General features: G+C 43.6%; 1 pseudogene; it reads right to left on the bottom strand.

The window, feature by feature from the left end:
- Positions 1-4623: 4623 nt before the first annotated feature.
- LOC109571625 (zinc finger protein 154-like) lies at positions 4624-11316 on the bottom strand (annotated as a pseudogene).
- Positions 11317-15374: the final 4058 nt, after the last annotated feature.

The following is a 15374-nucleotide window of genomic DNA, read 5'->3' as shown; positions in this document are numbered from 1 at the left end:
TACTGTTGAACTGACCACCCTTCCCCCATATATCCTGTACACTAGATGCTGATGAGATGGGTGATGAGGTTTGATCCCTGTGGAGAGGTGCATGATGATGACTGTTAGGGAAATGAAAACAAAATTTCTCCCAATCAAGAAATCTTTTCCACAAGGTAATAAAGAGACAAAATAAATTTTATTGTTAAAATAAGTATTAAAGGATTACAGTGCATCACAGGCAATCCACTAGGAAATTGTAAAGACAGGAAAAAAATCTAACTCCCCTAATCCTCAAGAAAGAGGAGCTGACAATACCGTTTGTCACACAGCGTCCTAATTTCACCTGGTAATGGGGTGACTGTGTAGTTTACTGGTTTTATCTAGAGGAAACACAGACTTCTCATCTCTGTAACTGAAGGTAGTTTTTAAAGTTGGAGCACAGCATCCACTAAGATGAGACTCCTATCTTCCTACCTGAACTGACTGGTGAGCTATTTCCCTGTCTGCAGTGGGAGGAGACAGGCCCCAGGTTCTTGAGAAAGACATCTGAGTCCTAAAACTGGGGGAAAAAAAAAAAAAGACCAGCTGAAAAAAGGCCTTCTTAGAAGTCTTCAAAGACATGCATTTTAAAAAGATGAGACGGTTCCTACAAATTTTCTAAGGTAAATGTTCTGAGAAGAAGGAAATCTCATTCCCCATTTTCAACAAGAAGTAAATCTCTTGTTTTTTATTTATTTATTTTTGGCTGGGCTGGGTCTTCGTTGCTGCGAGGACTTTTCTCAAGTTGCACCAAACCGGGGCTATTCTTCACTGCAGTGTACTTCTCTTATTGCGAAGCCTGGGCTCTAGGGCATGTGGGCTTCGGTAGCTGTGGTGTGTGGGTTCAGCAGTTGCGGCACATGGGCTTAACTGCTCCTCAGCATGTGGGATTTCTTGGAGTGGGGGTAAAACCAGGGTCTCCTGCATTGGCAGGTAGATTCTTTACCACTGATCCACCAGGGAAGTTCAATCTCTTGTCTTTTTAAGTGTGTATCTGTGGAATAAAATAATTTGTATGTGACCATCTGGAAACACGAACAGTGTGATTGTGTTTTGGTACCACACCATGACACAGCTTGGATACAAACATTTCACGTCCTAGATATGACCTGCCTCCATGTATCTAGGGACAGTGTGACAGTGTGGGGCACTGTCATTCTATTGTATGTGAAAGGTGCAAGATGTACAAGATGGGCCAGACCTCATCTAGTCCATTCAGGGACGGTGGTCAACTTTAGTTCCCTACGAGGGAATAGGAATGTTCTTAAGGAATGTTCATTGTCAGTCACTGGTTTGCTTTTTACCTAGAAGGTGGTGAGAACTAAATTCACCAGTTGGGGGGGTGAGAGAAGTGCCATGGGGACAGGGACTGGTGAAGGTTACAGTGGACATTCTTAGTCCTGAGCCTCTCTTCCAGGGTCCAGAACAGTGACAGTGATCACTGGGTGACATCTGAGTAGCGGGGCACTGATTGGAGGAGACACCCCGAGGCGACGCGAGGAGGCAGACCAACAGCCTTGGGATGACTCACATAGCGGGGCACTGATTGGAGGAGACACCCCGAGGCGACGTGAGGAGGCAGACCAACAGCCTTGGGATGACTCACATGCGGCAGCAAGGGTCAGTCATGTGTTTGGGGTGACACCTGGGGAAGATGCTCAGACCATGTGGGAGGAAAGACCACATAAAGACAGAGGAGGAGGACAGCCATTTGCAGGCCTCCAAAAAAACCAGGGTTAACCCCTTGATCTCACACTTTGACCCTCCAGAAATGTGAGGAAGTAATCTGGTGCTTAAAACTCCCAGACCGTGGGGCCTTGTTTAGGCAACCTGAGCACATCACCACAGGGACCAGCAGCATCTGGAGAGAATCTACAGGGCCCCAGGGGAGGCTGAGAGGGACCCTGAGAGGGGCCCGAGGGAACAAAGAGGAGAGGTTTCTTGGGATGGAACCAGGTCAGAGGGGATGGGGGATACAGTGGGTGAGCCTGGGATTGACGTCTGCACCCCACCTCCGCCAGGCTCACAGCAAGAGATGCCCCTCTAGTCTCACTCATGACGTTTTCCCAGTGCAAAAGGGGGCTAATGACGGGGCTGCCTTGGGGGCTCTTAGAGGACAGATAGGGCCGGGCCTAGAAGGAGGCCCCCAAGGGGGCAGCTGTGAGTCGAGAGCCTGCAGAGAGGTGGTGGGGCCCACAGGGAGGCTACAGGGACAGCAGAGAGTTCCAGGAGCCAAGGGGCTCTGGCCAGTCAGGGAGCTCTTCCCAAAGTAGCTGGGATCCCTACTGTGGGTCCCACTTGGAGGCTGCACCTGCGTTTTCAGCAGACAGCTAGCTACCCAGCTGAGACTCTTCTGCCTAGGGGTTCAGGTCTCTGCTCTGCCTCGTCCCAGCAGCAAGGCTGCCTGCTGGTTCTGGAGCCTCACTTTCCCTGTCTGTGGAATGGGGCCACTATAAAATAACAACAGACTCACAGATATATAGAATAGACCTGAGATTGCCAGGGCGGAGTAGGGGGAGGAGAGGGAAGGGCTGGGAATATGTGATTAGCAGAGGCCATCTATTGTATATAGGATATATAAATGAGGTACTACTGTATAGCACAGGGAACTATATTGAATATCCTCAGACAAACCACAATGGAAAGGAAAGTGAAAAAGAATGTATGTATTACTGAGTCATTTGCTGTACACAAGAAATAAACACGACATTGTAATCAGCTATACTTCAGTAAAATATTTTAAAAATAGTGGAGGCCACTCAAACAAAACCAGAAACAAAATCCTAGAGGACAGAAGTCAGCAACAAAGGACACCCTTTGCTGAAACTAGAACTTCTACCAAGGTAGGTGGCTTAAGTACAGGAAGACTCACCACCATGATCTGGGATCACCAAGGAGATGAAAAGCTCAACGGGGTCTTCTAGGCACCTGACTTGAATCCAAGGCAGTGTTAGAGTCGGTAAGGGCTTATGCAGGTCTGCATCCTGTATCCTGCTTCTGACACCACGTAATGCCAACCAAAAAACAACACAGGAGGCTGCAAGTAAGAAAAGAGTTTATTTGGAGTTTTAAGAACTGCAATTCAGGAGACACAAAATCAGGTAATTCCAAAAGAGTGTTCCGGGAAAAGAGACTCGGGGGCTTACAAAGACAGAAAGCCATGAGTTTCTTCAAGTTGCCTTGTGAGAACTGTGACTGAGTCTGATGCAATTTAGGAAATATTTGTCCTTAAGCAATTAGGAGTTTTTTAGGGTTGGGATCCAAAAGGTAGATAGGCGATCATGAGTTACTTTAGGGTAAAGGTTTGATAAGCATCCTGAGTTCCTGGCAGATGTTCTAGGTGGCTTCATTAGGACAACAAGTCGTCAAAAGATCAGATTCCATCCAGGCTGAGAGGTGCGTAAATCACACTTCCGTAATAGTCTCTGCACCATTTTAGAAAGCCCTGCTCAATATAGACTCCGTTTTGATTTTCCTTTCACAGTAGTAACCCCAATGGCTGAATAAATTTAGGAAGAACCACGTGTGACAAGTGGTGCTGTCAAATTCTTGACTTTTTTTTTTTTGGTTTGTTTTCTGAGTCTATTTCTTACCTTTCAAGTAGACCTACTTCAATGGTTTTAGGATAAGGAATCAGAGCTCCTCTGTCCATGGAATTTTCCAGGCAAGAATACTGGAGTAGGTTGCCATTTCCTCCTCCAGGGGATCAAACCCATGTCTCTTGTGTCTCCTGAACTGGCAGGGGGATTCTTTACCACTGTGCCACCTAGGAAGCCCAGAAAACATCACTACAGAGGAAACACAATATACTGGTGTGCTGTCAACTCTCAAACTCCACGTTCAATGATATCACATTAGAAGTTTTAAATTGACAGCGGTGGGAATATTCATATTGGGGAAACTGCAAACAATGTAATTCTTGGCTTGATTATGGGGAATATGTTAGCAATACAGATTAAACTTAAAATATGCTGTATGGGGCCGCTGCACTATATACAGCAGAAAAAAAATTAGAAAATAGGATTTCAGAATTCAAAAATAATTATTTCTTATGACCAGGAATTACATCCCTAAAGAATGAAGTTTCAAATTAAGTCTTTGTTGTTTCACTATCTTGCTAATAAAAAAAGAAACAGTCAAAATTATTTCTATAAAAATGGACGAAAATTACCAAGAGGACATACACTAGTGGGAAATTGAAAAAATGAAAAAATGCTCCACATCATAAACATCTGAGGAATGCAATGAAAACAGCAGTGAGACAACATTACACATTTATTGTAAAAGTCAAAAGTTTAAAAAGACTAAACAGATTGGCAAGGATGTGGAAGAACTGGAAGTTCCAAACTCTTCTGTAAGAATACAAAACGAAACAATCATATTAGATTACAGTACGTGCTGATGTGCTCAGTTGTTGCTGACTCTTTGTGACTCCATGGACTGAAGCCCACCAGGTTCCTCTGACCGTGGAATTCTCCAGGCAAGAATATTGGGGTGGGCTGCCTTTTCCTTCTCCAGGGGATCTTCCTGACCCAGGAATTGAACCCAAGGCTCCTGCATTGCAGGCAGATTCTTTACCACTGTGCCACCTGGGGAGCCATGGAGAGATTAAATCACCCTCTGTTTGGCTGTCCACCAACTCCAGTCACAGTACAGTCCACAGATGGAGAGAGGGCCAGCTGGCCAAGTCAGAGCAGAGCAGGCAGCTCCAGTGTCTACAAGGAATTCAGTTTTACCTGCTACATCAAGGGTGACCCAAGGCTCTGCTGGGGTAATGAAAATGGATCAAGAGGGATCTATATCCAGGCAGGCACTCAGGACTCATCAGTCAGTGTGTGGGCTGATCCAACTTACTCATCCAACTTATTCACAAAGAACTGGGGTTGGCCGGGGTTACCCCTTGGGTGCCCCCCAGGAGGGCTCTCAAGACATCCCCTTGTGTCCCCCTTTCTGACAGAAGCACACTGGTTAAGGCCCAAGTGGCGTCTTGGGGGTCTGCCCAGCTTTCTCAGTCCTTCAAGGTCCCTTCGAGGTTGTGGATGAGTCAAAACAGCCAAGAGCTGCATTTTCTTTATTAGTCTCTTATCCTGCTTGGCCTCCTCCATCAAGTGTCGATAGTTACAGACCTTGAACGCCTCCTCTACCAAGGTTGATGATAGGGTTTGGGGCCCAGCTTAAGCTTTTGTAATTTTCTACAGGTATCAGGAGTAGCCTGCATGATAAAATGCATGGCAAATAGTGTTCTCCCCTCTGTGGACTCAGGGTCTGTACAGATAGAATTCCTTAATGCCTCTCATCACCTAGCTCAGGAAGACTGCTGGGTTTTCATCTTTTTCTTGTGTAACCTCTCCTATCTTAACATAGTATAATGTTCTTTAAAAAGTCATACATTCACTAAGCCTGTAACTCAGGCATCGCAGCCTGAAGTACAGGAAAATACAGGAAAAGTGAAACATAGCCATGTGAAGAACTTTTACTGTATTCAAATGTCTGCAGCAGTTTTACTTGCAACAGTCAAAAACTGGGAACTCAAATATGGATAAACAGATGAATGGACAAAGAGTATATCCACAGAATATATTTCTCATCAATATAAAAAAACAAACTACTCACTGATAAATATTTCACATAAGGGTACCTGAGAGGAAAAGCATAAACACTTCATGATTCTAATCATACAGAATTTTAGACAATTAAAACTTATCTAAAGAAAAACAAATCAATGGTTGACTAGAGGTCAGAGTAACATCAAAAAAGGAAACAAGGTAAAAATGAAAGTAGATTGTTTTTTTATGGATGTGATGATGGTTTCACGGATTTATATAAATGTCAAAACTTATCAAAGTGTGCATTTTAACTACGTGCATTTTACTGCAAGTATTTTTAGGTTATTAAAACTTAAAAAATATATTCAAAATACAAATCTGGATTTCTTACTGTTTAAATAAAATCCTCGATATTGACTTCACCACTTCCTGCCTCATGCTTTGGGAGGGGCAGTTGGCCTCAGTGGTCAAAATATAAGCAACGAAGACTGTTCCCAACGTGACTCAACAGGAATATTGTCACAATGTCTGTTACTCACTGAAAGATATCCCTTCTCTCTATCCTCAATTTTCTATCTGGACAGAAATGGTCTTGAGGAGGATAGCTCAGAAAGATTACAGAAACCACAAAACTTTCAGATTATTTTCTCCTGTAATGCTCTCTGCTAATACAAGATGCACAATTTAGGAGGCCTGAGAATTCTGTACATATTCATCCTTCACAGCCACAATGACTGGGATACTGTGGAGGCTCTTTTAAATGGGCACATCCAACCAGTCTGTAACAGTGTCCTACTCCCACTATTAACTTAGTGCTTTCTGTAACAATTACCATCCCCACTATAACCTTACAGCCAGTGATACCACCTACAGAATTCTGCATGTGAGAGCACACGGCTCCACTGCAGGGCCTGAGAGTGTGTTCCTCACCAGTGCGCACACACAAGGCAATATCTCCCGTGAACAAGACAACTTCACGCTATTTTCAGAAGCACTGAAGGTTGCCACAATGACTACTCCTTCCTTAGATGGACCTCTGAACCCAGAAAATACACATTCAGGCCACCGATTAGAACCAGAAAGCTCTGCAGTCTTTCCGTGGAAGCCTTGGGCAACAGGCAGAGTCCTCTGGGCCCCAGATGGGTCATGTCAGTGACTTAACTCATCAAAGCAACAAGAAGGAAATGAGTGCTGCTCAGGGTTCTCACAATCCCTCCCATGAATGGGAAAAATCAAGGTTCCTTCCCTGAACACCCTGGGGTGGCTGAATGCTGTACACTGTGAATACCTGCCAGGTGGGAGAAATGAAATGGCTTTGGCTACAGAAACTGTCAGCAACAGAAGTCTGGCAAGAGGCCAGGTTAAAAAGTACAATATAGCTCCCACACACCTGGGATATTTGCAGATGTTTGGATGTATGATGTTCAATTCAGATGGTACCACCAGGAGGGATCTCGAGTGTAGATCCACTGAAAAAGGAAACTCTACAATCCTACACAGGTAAGGTGTTTTTTCCTTCTGAAATCTGTGGTTCCAAAGAGTCAAGACTTTGGGTTAATGGCCTTATCACTTTCATTGCATTCATAAGGCCTTGATCCAGTGTTTTAAGAGACTGGAGTTGTAGGTAAAGAACTCAGCAGGAAAAAAAAAAAAAAAAAGAACTCAGCAGATTCCCCAAATTGTAAGGCCTTTTCCCAGTGTGAATTCTCCGATGTGTGATGAGGTTAGAGCTTTGGCTAAACGATTTCTCACATTCACTGCATTTATAAGGCCTTTCTCCAGTATGCACTCTCCGATGAGTAGTGAGGTTGGACATGTATCTAAAGGATTTCTCACACTGATTGCACTTGTAAGGCCTTTCTCCAGTGTGAACTCTCTGATGTTGAAGGAGGACAACATTTTGGTGAAATGATTTCCCACATTCACTGCACTCATAAGGTCTTTTTTCCAGTGTGAACTCTCCAATGCTGATGGAGTGAAGAGCTTTTCTTAAAGGATTTCCCACATTAACTGCAGTCATAAGCCATTTCTCCTGTGTGAAATCTCTGGTGTGTAATGAGGTTGGAGATATCTAAAGGATTTCCCACATTCACCACATTCGTAAGGCCTTTCTCCACTATGAACTCTCTGATGCTGAAGGAGTGCAAAGCTTTGCCGAAAAGATTTCCTACATTCGCTGCACTCATAAGGACTTTCTCCAGTGTGAACCCTCTGATGTTGAAGGAGCACAGAGTTTTGGGAAAATGATTTCCTACATTCACCACATTCATAAGGTCTTTTCCCAGTATGAACACTCTGATGGTGAATGAGGCTGTAGCTTTTGCTAAAAGATTTCCCACATTCTTTACACTCTTAAGACCTTTTTCCAGTGTGAACACTCTGGTGCTGAATGAGATGTGATCTTTGGATAAAGGCTTTCCCACATTCACTGCACTCATAAGGCCTTTCTCCAGTGTGAACTCTCCGATGCTGAATGAGGTTTGAGCTTTGGCTAAAAGATTTGCCACATTTGTTGCACTCATAAGGCCTTTCTCCAGTGTGAACGCTCTGATGTCTAATGAAATGGGAGTTTTGCTAAATGATTTTCCACATTCAGTGCACACGTAACATCTTTCTCTAGTGAGGACTCTCTGGTGCTGAACAACTGCATGTTTGCCACTCAAAGTTTTTGTGTAGTCTCCCCAATTATAATGATTTTTTCCCCTTAGAAAGGGAGCCTCATACTCGGTTTCACTATGTGACTTTTGCCAGGTGTGTGTGGCCTCTTGGTGAAGAAATCCTGAGTTGCCCAGGAAGTCCTTCCCAATATTCCCAAGGGTAAAAGGCTTCATTGATACATAGAATTTGCAGCTGCTCACAACCAAGGCTCTCCTCACATCACTTCTCAATGGTTTCTCTCCAATATGCGGCTTTTGGTGCTGATGAAGGTTTACTCTAAAATAGAATGGTTTCTCACATACCCCACTCAAGCGGAGTTCCTGCCCACATTGTGTTTCCTGGGACTCAGCCAAGTGAAAAATGTCACTCGAGATCAGGCCACACATCTCATAGAGGTTGGCCTTCTGGGAGAGACAGACCTGCCTTAACAATCTTGATCTGTGAGCATCCTTGATCAGAAATACTCTGTTCAGAAAATGCCTCCTTATCCTCTTCTCCATGCCAACAACCCGAAAGCAGAGAAATGCTGGTGACATACACATTGACTTTGTGCAAAGAAAAAGGCCCATTACAAATGTGGGTATCATAAACCCTGGAATGAATCAATGGGATTGTTTGCAAGACAAGGTGGTTACATTCAAGTTAAGGATGGGGCTGCTTAGCAGCACTGGGCTTTTAAAGATTACAGAATGGGGGAGTCCTAACAAAGTAAAGGACACAACCATGGAGAATAACACAAGAAGAGGCAGAGTCTACAGCACATTCTGCAAACAATTTTCAGTAGGACCTTGACTAGTAGTGACACATGAATACTATGTAGTAAGTTATATGCAGGCTCAGGAAATTCCAACTGTAACAGAGCAGCTGGTGTTGAAGGATTAAAGATGTACACACTTTATGACATAAATGGTATAGGCTGATGTTGGACAGCACTGCAGAAGAAGCAGTGTGAAAAAGCACTGAGGAATGGAGTCCAGGGAGGTAAGAATTAGCCCTAAGTCGGAAATAAGAAATGACAAGTAACAGTGTTGAGAAGGTGGCTAACCGAAGAGTGGGGAAGTACAGGGAGAAATGAGGTATGGCCACCATTGTGATTGGCACCCCAAGGCTAGTCAGAGAAAAGCTTTCTGGTATGATCTGTATATAGCCCTGACATTACACCCTCCCCCAGGGGTCACTTATTAGGACCAGACTATGTCCGAGTTCCATGTGCTGTAGTCGGAGTCCTTTCTATTCTGTGAACCTCTCCACTTCATCCTCTTGATGAACAACTATGAAGAACCTGGATGATTCAAAGACTATGGTAAAGACAGGACAGAAAAGTAGCCAGCACTGGCCAAAAATAACTCAGCACATGACAGAGCACAAGACATAAAATTAAATATTATAAAAAGAACTTCAGAGGAGTATCTTGCAAGAATAGCCCATGCTCCATATAAAAGGAGCAGATCAATGATGGCAATTTCTGGAACAAGCAAGAATGAGGAAATGTTAGCTACAGAAAGGAAACAGAACCTGGGGTACACTGGTACCTTGGATCTGGAAAATTCACCTGGCTATGGAGAGGGTAAACAAGGTGGAAAGACTCCTGACTCTGGATCCATCCCTGCGAGGCAAGGGGTAGCAGGTCTTGGATCTATCAAGGAGAAAAGAGGGCAGTGCTCAATGCTCAGTCCTACCAGCCACAACACCTACTCAGGGAACTGAGAAAGGAAGCAGTGCCCAGGGTCCTGACATGACAAGGGAGACTTGCCAATGGAAAAAGAGAAAGGGCCAAGACTAGCTCAGGGCACAGGGGTGGGTTTAAGGTTCTTACCCAGGGAGCTTTAAGTGCAAAGTTCTCCAGCATCTCATCATGATACAGGTGTTTCTGAGACTCGTCAAGGAGACCCCATTCCTCCCAGGAAAAGTTCACAGCCACATCTTCAAAAGTCACACTACCCTGTCATAGTCGGGACAGATGAAATCACAAACAAGCCGCTCTCAAGAGGACCTACAATCCATTCCCCCATACATCTATTCTATGACCATCCTCCTCCCAATCTCCCCAGTCAGAGGAGAAACTAGGCCCTGGTGCCATTTTCTCCCTACAGGCCCAGTGATTATGGGGTCCAGCCATCAGTGACAAGAGACAGGTGCACAAACAGATACTTAAACTGTGAACCTGACATGGAGGAATCCAACACTCCTGCCAGGCAATAACTCTGATATGGTCAAGGTCATGTAAATTACAATACCAGGGACCTGGGACCATCAGACACACACCCTCTCCATGTACACATCACTCTCTAGCTTGCACATCCCTCTTATCTCCAGACACCACAGTCATGTGCCCTCAGCCAGCACCACCTCACCATCCCGCTCTATAAGCCTGTCCTTGGCCTCCCCTGATGTTGAACTATGTTGATCACATCCTTTTCCCTCCACTGGTGAGGAGGGGATTCCTGCCTAGAGTTGTAGTGATGACCAAACATAGGACAACTAACACTGGACAGATGCTATCAGTAGCATCTTATTAATCCTATATATTCACAGCTAGAATAGGAGGACACCACACACCACACAGGGATACATGGTGTTACACTCTGGAAAAGAGTGGACAACCAAGAGCTGTGGGATGTAAGCTTTATAGTACCAAGAAGGTAAGGTGCCCGTGCTCTCCAAAGGAGGATGCAATTTTCTTTTCTAAATAACCCCAAAGGGCTGGCTGACAGGGCACTGAAACCCACTACGAAGGGATAAGCAGGAACTATACCTCATCCCCTTTATGAAAAGGGTAGTTTAGTTAAGGAGACCCTATCCACTGGAGCAGAGCAAGGTGGGGAACTGGTGCTCGGGTCATTTGAGGTCCTGCCAGTTTTAACACATGTCCAGGCAGCATATAATACTGGGACTTGATTTTAGGACTTATACCACAATTTAGCAGACAGCATCCAGAGTTATGTTTGGCATATTCATACAGGATCCAGTAATTCCCTAGACCTCTCATGGCTCCTAGTAGCAGTGGCAGTGCCCAAATCTTCTATTAAAGGCCTCCCTGACAGGATCCATTTCTTACCTGAGACTCAACCACACACAATCGTCTGTTCATTTCCAACATCCATGGCCCCACACTATTTTGAGCCTGTACCTGCTCTCCCCTGAATGGTATAGTGGTTTTCCCTACTTTCTTCAATTTAAGTCTGAATTTGACAATAAGGAGCTCATGATCTGAGCCACAGTCAGCCCTGGTCTTGTTTTTGTTGACTCTAAAGAGCTTCACCATCTTTGGCTGCAAAGAATATAATCAATCTGATTTTGGTTTTGACCATCTGGTGACGTTCATGTGTAGAGTCTTCTCTTGTGTTGTTGGAAGAGGGTGTTTGCTATGACCTGTGCATTTTCTTGGCAAAACTCTATTAGTCTTTGCCCTTTTTCATTCTGTATTCCAAGGCCAAATTTGTCTGTTCCTCCATGTGTTTCTTGACTTCCTACTTTTGCATTCCAGTCCCCTATAATGAAAAGGACATCTTTTTTGGGTGTTAGTTCTAAAAGGTCTTGTAGGTCTTCATAGAACTGTTCAACTTCAGCTTCTTCAGTGTTACTAGTCAAGGCTATGGTTTTTCCAGTGGTCATATATGGATGTGAGAGTTGGACTGTGAAGAAAGCTGAGCGCCAAAGAATTGATGCTTTTGAACTGTGGTGTTGGAGAAGACTCTTGAGAGTCCCTTGGACTGCAAGGAGATCCAACCAGTCCATTCTGAAGGAGATCAGCCCTGGGATTTCTTTGGAAGGACTGATGCTAAAGCTGAAACTCCAGTACTTTGGCTACCTCATGCGAAGAGTTGACTCATTGGAAAAGACTCTGATGCTGGGAGGGATTGGGGGCAGTAGGAGAAGGGGACGGCAGAGGATGAGATGGCTGGATGGCATCACTGACTCGATGGACGTGAGTTTCAGTGAACTCCGGGAGTTGGTGATGGACAGGGAGGCCTGGCGTGCTGCGATTCATGGGGTTGCAAAGAGTTGGACATGACTGAGCGACTGATCTGATCTGATCTGACATGTATTAAACTTGATTATCAATTTAGAGATAAAATATATAATGCAATAAAATATTAAAGTGGATTGAAAACTGAGATGGAAAAAATTTTCTCGAATTGGAAAATAATTTAATCAAATCTATACATGAAAAATCATACCTGTATGATTGAGTAAAAATTTTCTCAGTCATTATTCTGATTTATATAGCATTTTATAAAATTGAACAAAATTAGGAAATTGGCAGTACTATAAATATGCCAAGAAATTAGAGTAAGAGAAGTATAAAAAGGAAAAAAATCTCACTCTCCACAAATGGATTGAAAGATCCCTATCAGTGTGTGATCAGGGTATGATTTGTTAGAATAAGCCATCTCATGACTACTAGAAACCTACTGATTCACCATTGAATCATCAGAGATCTTTCTAGAGAGAAGAGAGCAAAATATTAACAATAATGAAGATATTATATATATAAAAAACATGATATCATACTTAGATAACCTTTAGCTTTGAGATTCTTTATATCCCTGATTATCTTGTTATCTGTATCTTACAATCTTATTCATGTTGCATGACTTGCTCTCACTAAAAAAAATCTGACAAGAAATTTTAACACTGGCACTCATCAGAGGCATCTTAGTAAAACTCTCCTACAGATTCCATTTTCAAATGATGCTCCCAAAAGGTAAACAATGCATATCCAACAATTGACATAAATATCCACTCAAAAACTGAATAAAACAGTCTCCTTACTCTTTGTGGGGAACAAAGCCTTTAGAATGGACATTGTGAGGTTCAATGTGTTTGGTCAGCAATGAGAGCAAATATAATCCAGTCTGTTGAGGAAACTACTAGGTAGCCCTAAGGCAAGTGTAATAGATAAGGTGGCACCATGCCTCTTGGTTCCTCAGACTGCATCCCTTCTGTCACTTTGAATTTTGAGACATGCTCTATTTCTTTTAAGAATATGACATGGATCTGTGGATATTAGTTACTTACCAAATTTATACTTGTCAGGATACCTGAAATGTCAGCATCCGTGTAGTGGTAAAAAGTGGGCACCCAACAAGAGATAAAAGTTGTTAATTCCATGATCTCATCTACTTGCTTGGAAGTGATTATCATTTTACCTATAAAAGGAATCATTGTCACTGCAAGAGTACATTAGAGTATCTCAGGAAAATAGCTGTAGAGTGAGCAAATTACAGTTATTAATGTTGATTAATTGGGTCATCCATTGGGCACTGTTGAAATCACTAGAAGAGAAAAAGGATTTGTGAATCCTGAGAAAAGGTTAAGTTTAATGGGTGGTAAATGAAGGACACTGAATCCTAAATTTGAGAGAATTGAGTCCATGATTATGCTAGAAACATGGCTACCATGAAGTTCTTATTTCCACAAAATGTGAATCCTTTCCATTTATGACATCTCTGAGGAAAACTAACTTGAAGAAAAATAGACCAGAAAGGGGTAGAAGAGTAGAAAGAAAGCCACATCATGTTTTATTCTATTGGTAATCACTTATTAAACATCTCATCTGCCTAAGAGGCTCATCTAGATAATGAGTTATATACATCAGCAACCAAAGACATGTGTTTTCATGCAGCCTTGCTTTGCTAAGGACAGGATGTTTGAATTCAAGGAACACAGTTTTATCAATGCCTGCAACAAACCCAACACCTTGTCTGTGCTTAGGGAAACTTGGCTGTGACCACTGTTGTAATTCTCTTTTAAATGACCTACCTTTTATTTTTCTTATGTAGACAGTATCTTAAAAAGAATATTTGTATCTGTTTGCTATTTGGGAAAACCAGTTTGATTTGCAACAAGTGGAAGTTTAACATGAAAAATGAAATCGAAATAATGAAGTCCCAGGGACCTCATGGGGTACGCTCAAGGCTGCTCCCTGTGTTAAAGAGGGACATTAGTTTCAAGTCTGTGTTTGGATTCCCTGCCGCCCCCCCCCCCCCCAAAATGGGGGATATTAGTAACAGTGGGTAAATGGAGGTCTAGCACTATAGTGCAGCAAAACTTTCTTCAGACAGAAGCAAGGGAAAGAGCAGGGAAAAAGGATCGGCAGCTTTCTCAGCATCCAGCCATGCCACTTGATGTTGTATCTGTGCACACTCTAAAAAATGGTCTCAGGCCGCACAAGACTGTGGTCCAGGCCTTAGAAATAAGGAACAATGGTGTAGCACTGCAGAGCCCATTTCAACTGGGATTGTATGGTTTGGGAAGATGCCCTTGGTCAACTGATAGCAAACGGCTTCCAAGAAGTACTGTCTGAATCACCCTATTCTCTGACACACCTATCATCCACGGCCCTGCGAACTTGGAACACGAGCAGGCTGGGCCAGTCAGCTCCTCTTCTGTGGCATCTGGAACAAGGACCTCAGACGTGGCCAGAGCTTGCTGGGCACTCCAGTGAGGATTCGTGTTAAGGAGTGTGTTTTTTTAAAAAAAGATTCTTGGTGTGGACACATAGAGGTTAAAAGAGAGGATGAGGGTTCAGAACATGTGCAGAGTGCAGGGAAGAAGGCTGGTGTATGCCAATGGTCTTCTCAACCAGTCAGTCTTCTCAACCTGCTCCAACAGGCAGTAGGTCCATGAATGGAGCAGAGGCAAGCTGCTACCCAGTGAGACCAAGAGCACAGATTCCCATTATCATTTACTGGTACCAGGTCCTCTGGACTGTCTCTGCTCTTCCAAGCTGAAGGTTACAAACACCTGAGAAAGTTAAACCTCCTACCTGGTTGTTAGATGATGTCAGAGGCTGTCAGTCAACCGCTGAGGGTGGAGACCCAGCTCAGAATCACTGATTCTTGAAGGTTGAGCTCTCTGCTGTGCTCAAATGGAAGATGTGGCCTTGGGGTATAAGCAGTTGCAGCTGAGAGAAAAGCCTCCAGTGGGGGAAGCTACTGGCGGTGACAGACAAGGGTATTACAGTGAGAACTACAAGGGCAGATGGTACAGGGGTACCTTGCTGTGTTGATGATTCCAACAAAGGTAAAGGCAGCTGGGACTCCTTGGAAATCTCTGTGTGTCTGCCTCAGGCTGAGGGCTTCATGTACCGAGGTAAATAGATTAAACATCTCAAGTTTTGGAGCTAGACTGAGGGGTATGAAT

This window comes from Bos indicus, chromosome 18 (assembly GCF_029378745.1).
Source record: "Bos indicus isolate NIAB-ARS_2022 breed Sahiwal x Tharparkar chromosome 18, NIAB-ARS_B.indTharparkar_mat_pri_1.0, whole genome shotgun sequence".
Lineage (NCBI taxonomy): Eukaryota > Metazoa > Chordata > Mammalia > Artiodactyla > Bovidae > Bos > Bos indicus.
This window is presented reverse-complemented; position numbering and strand designations above follow the sequence as displayed.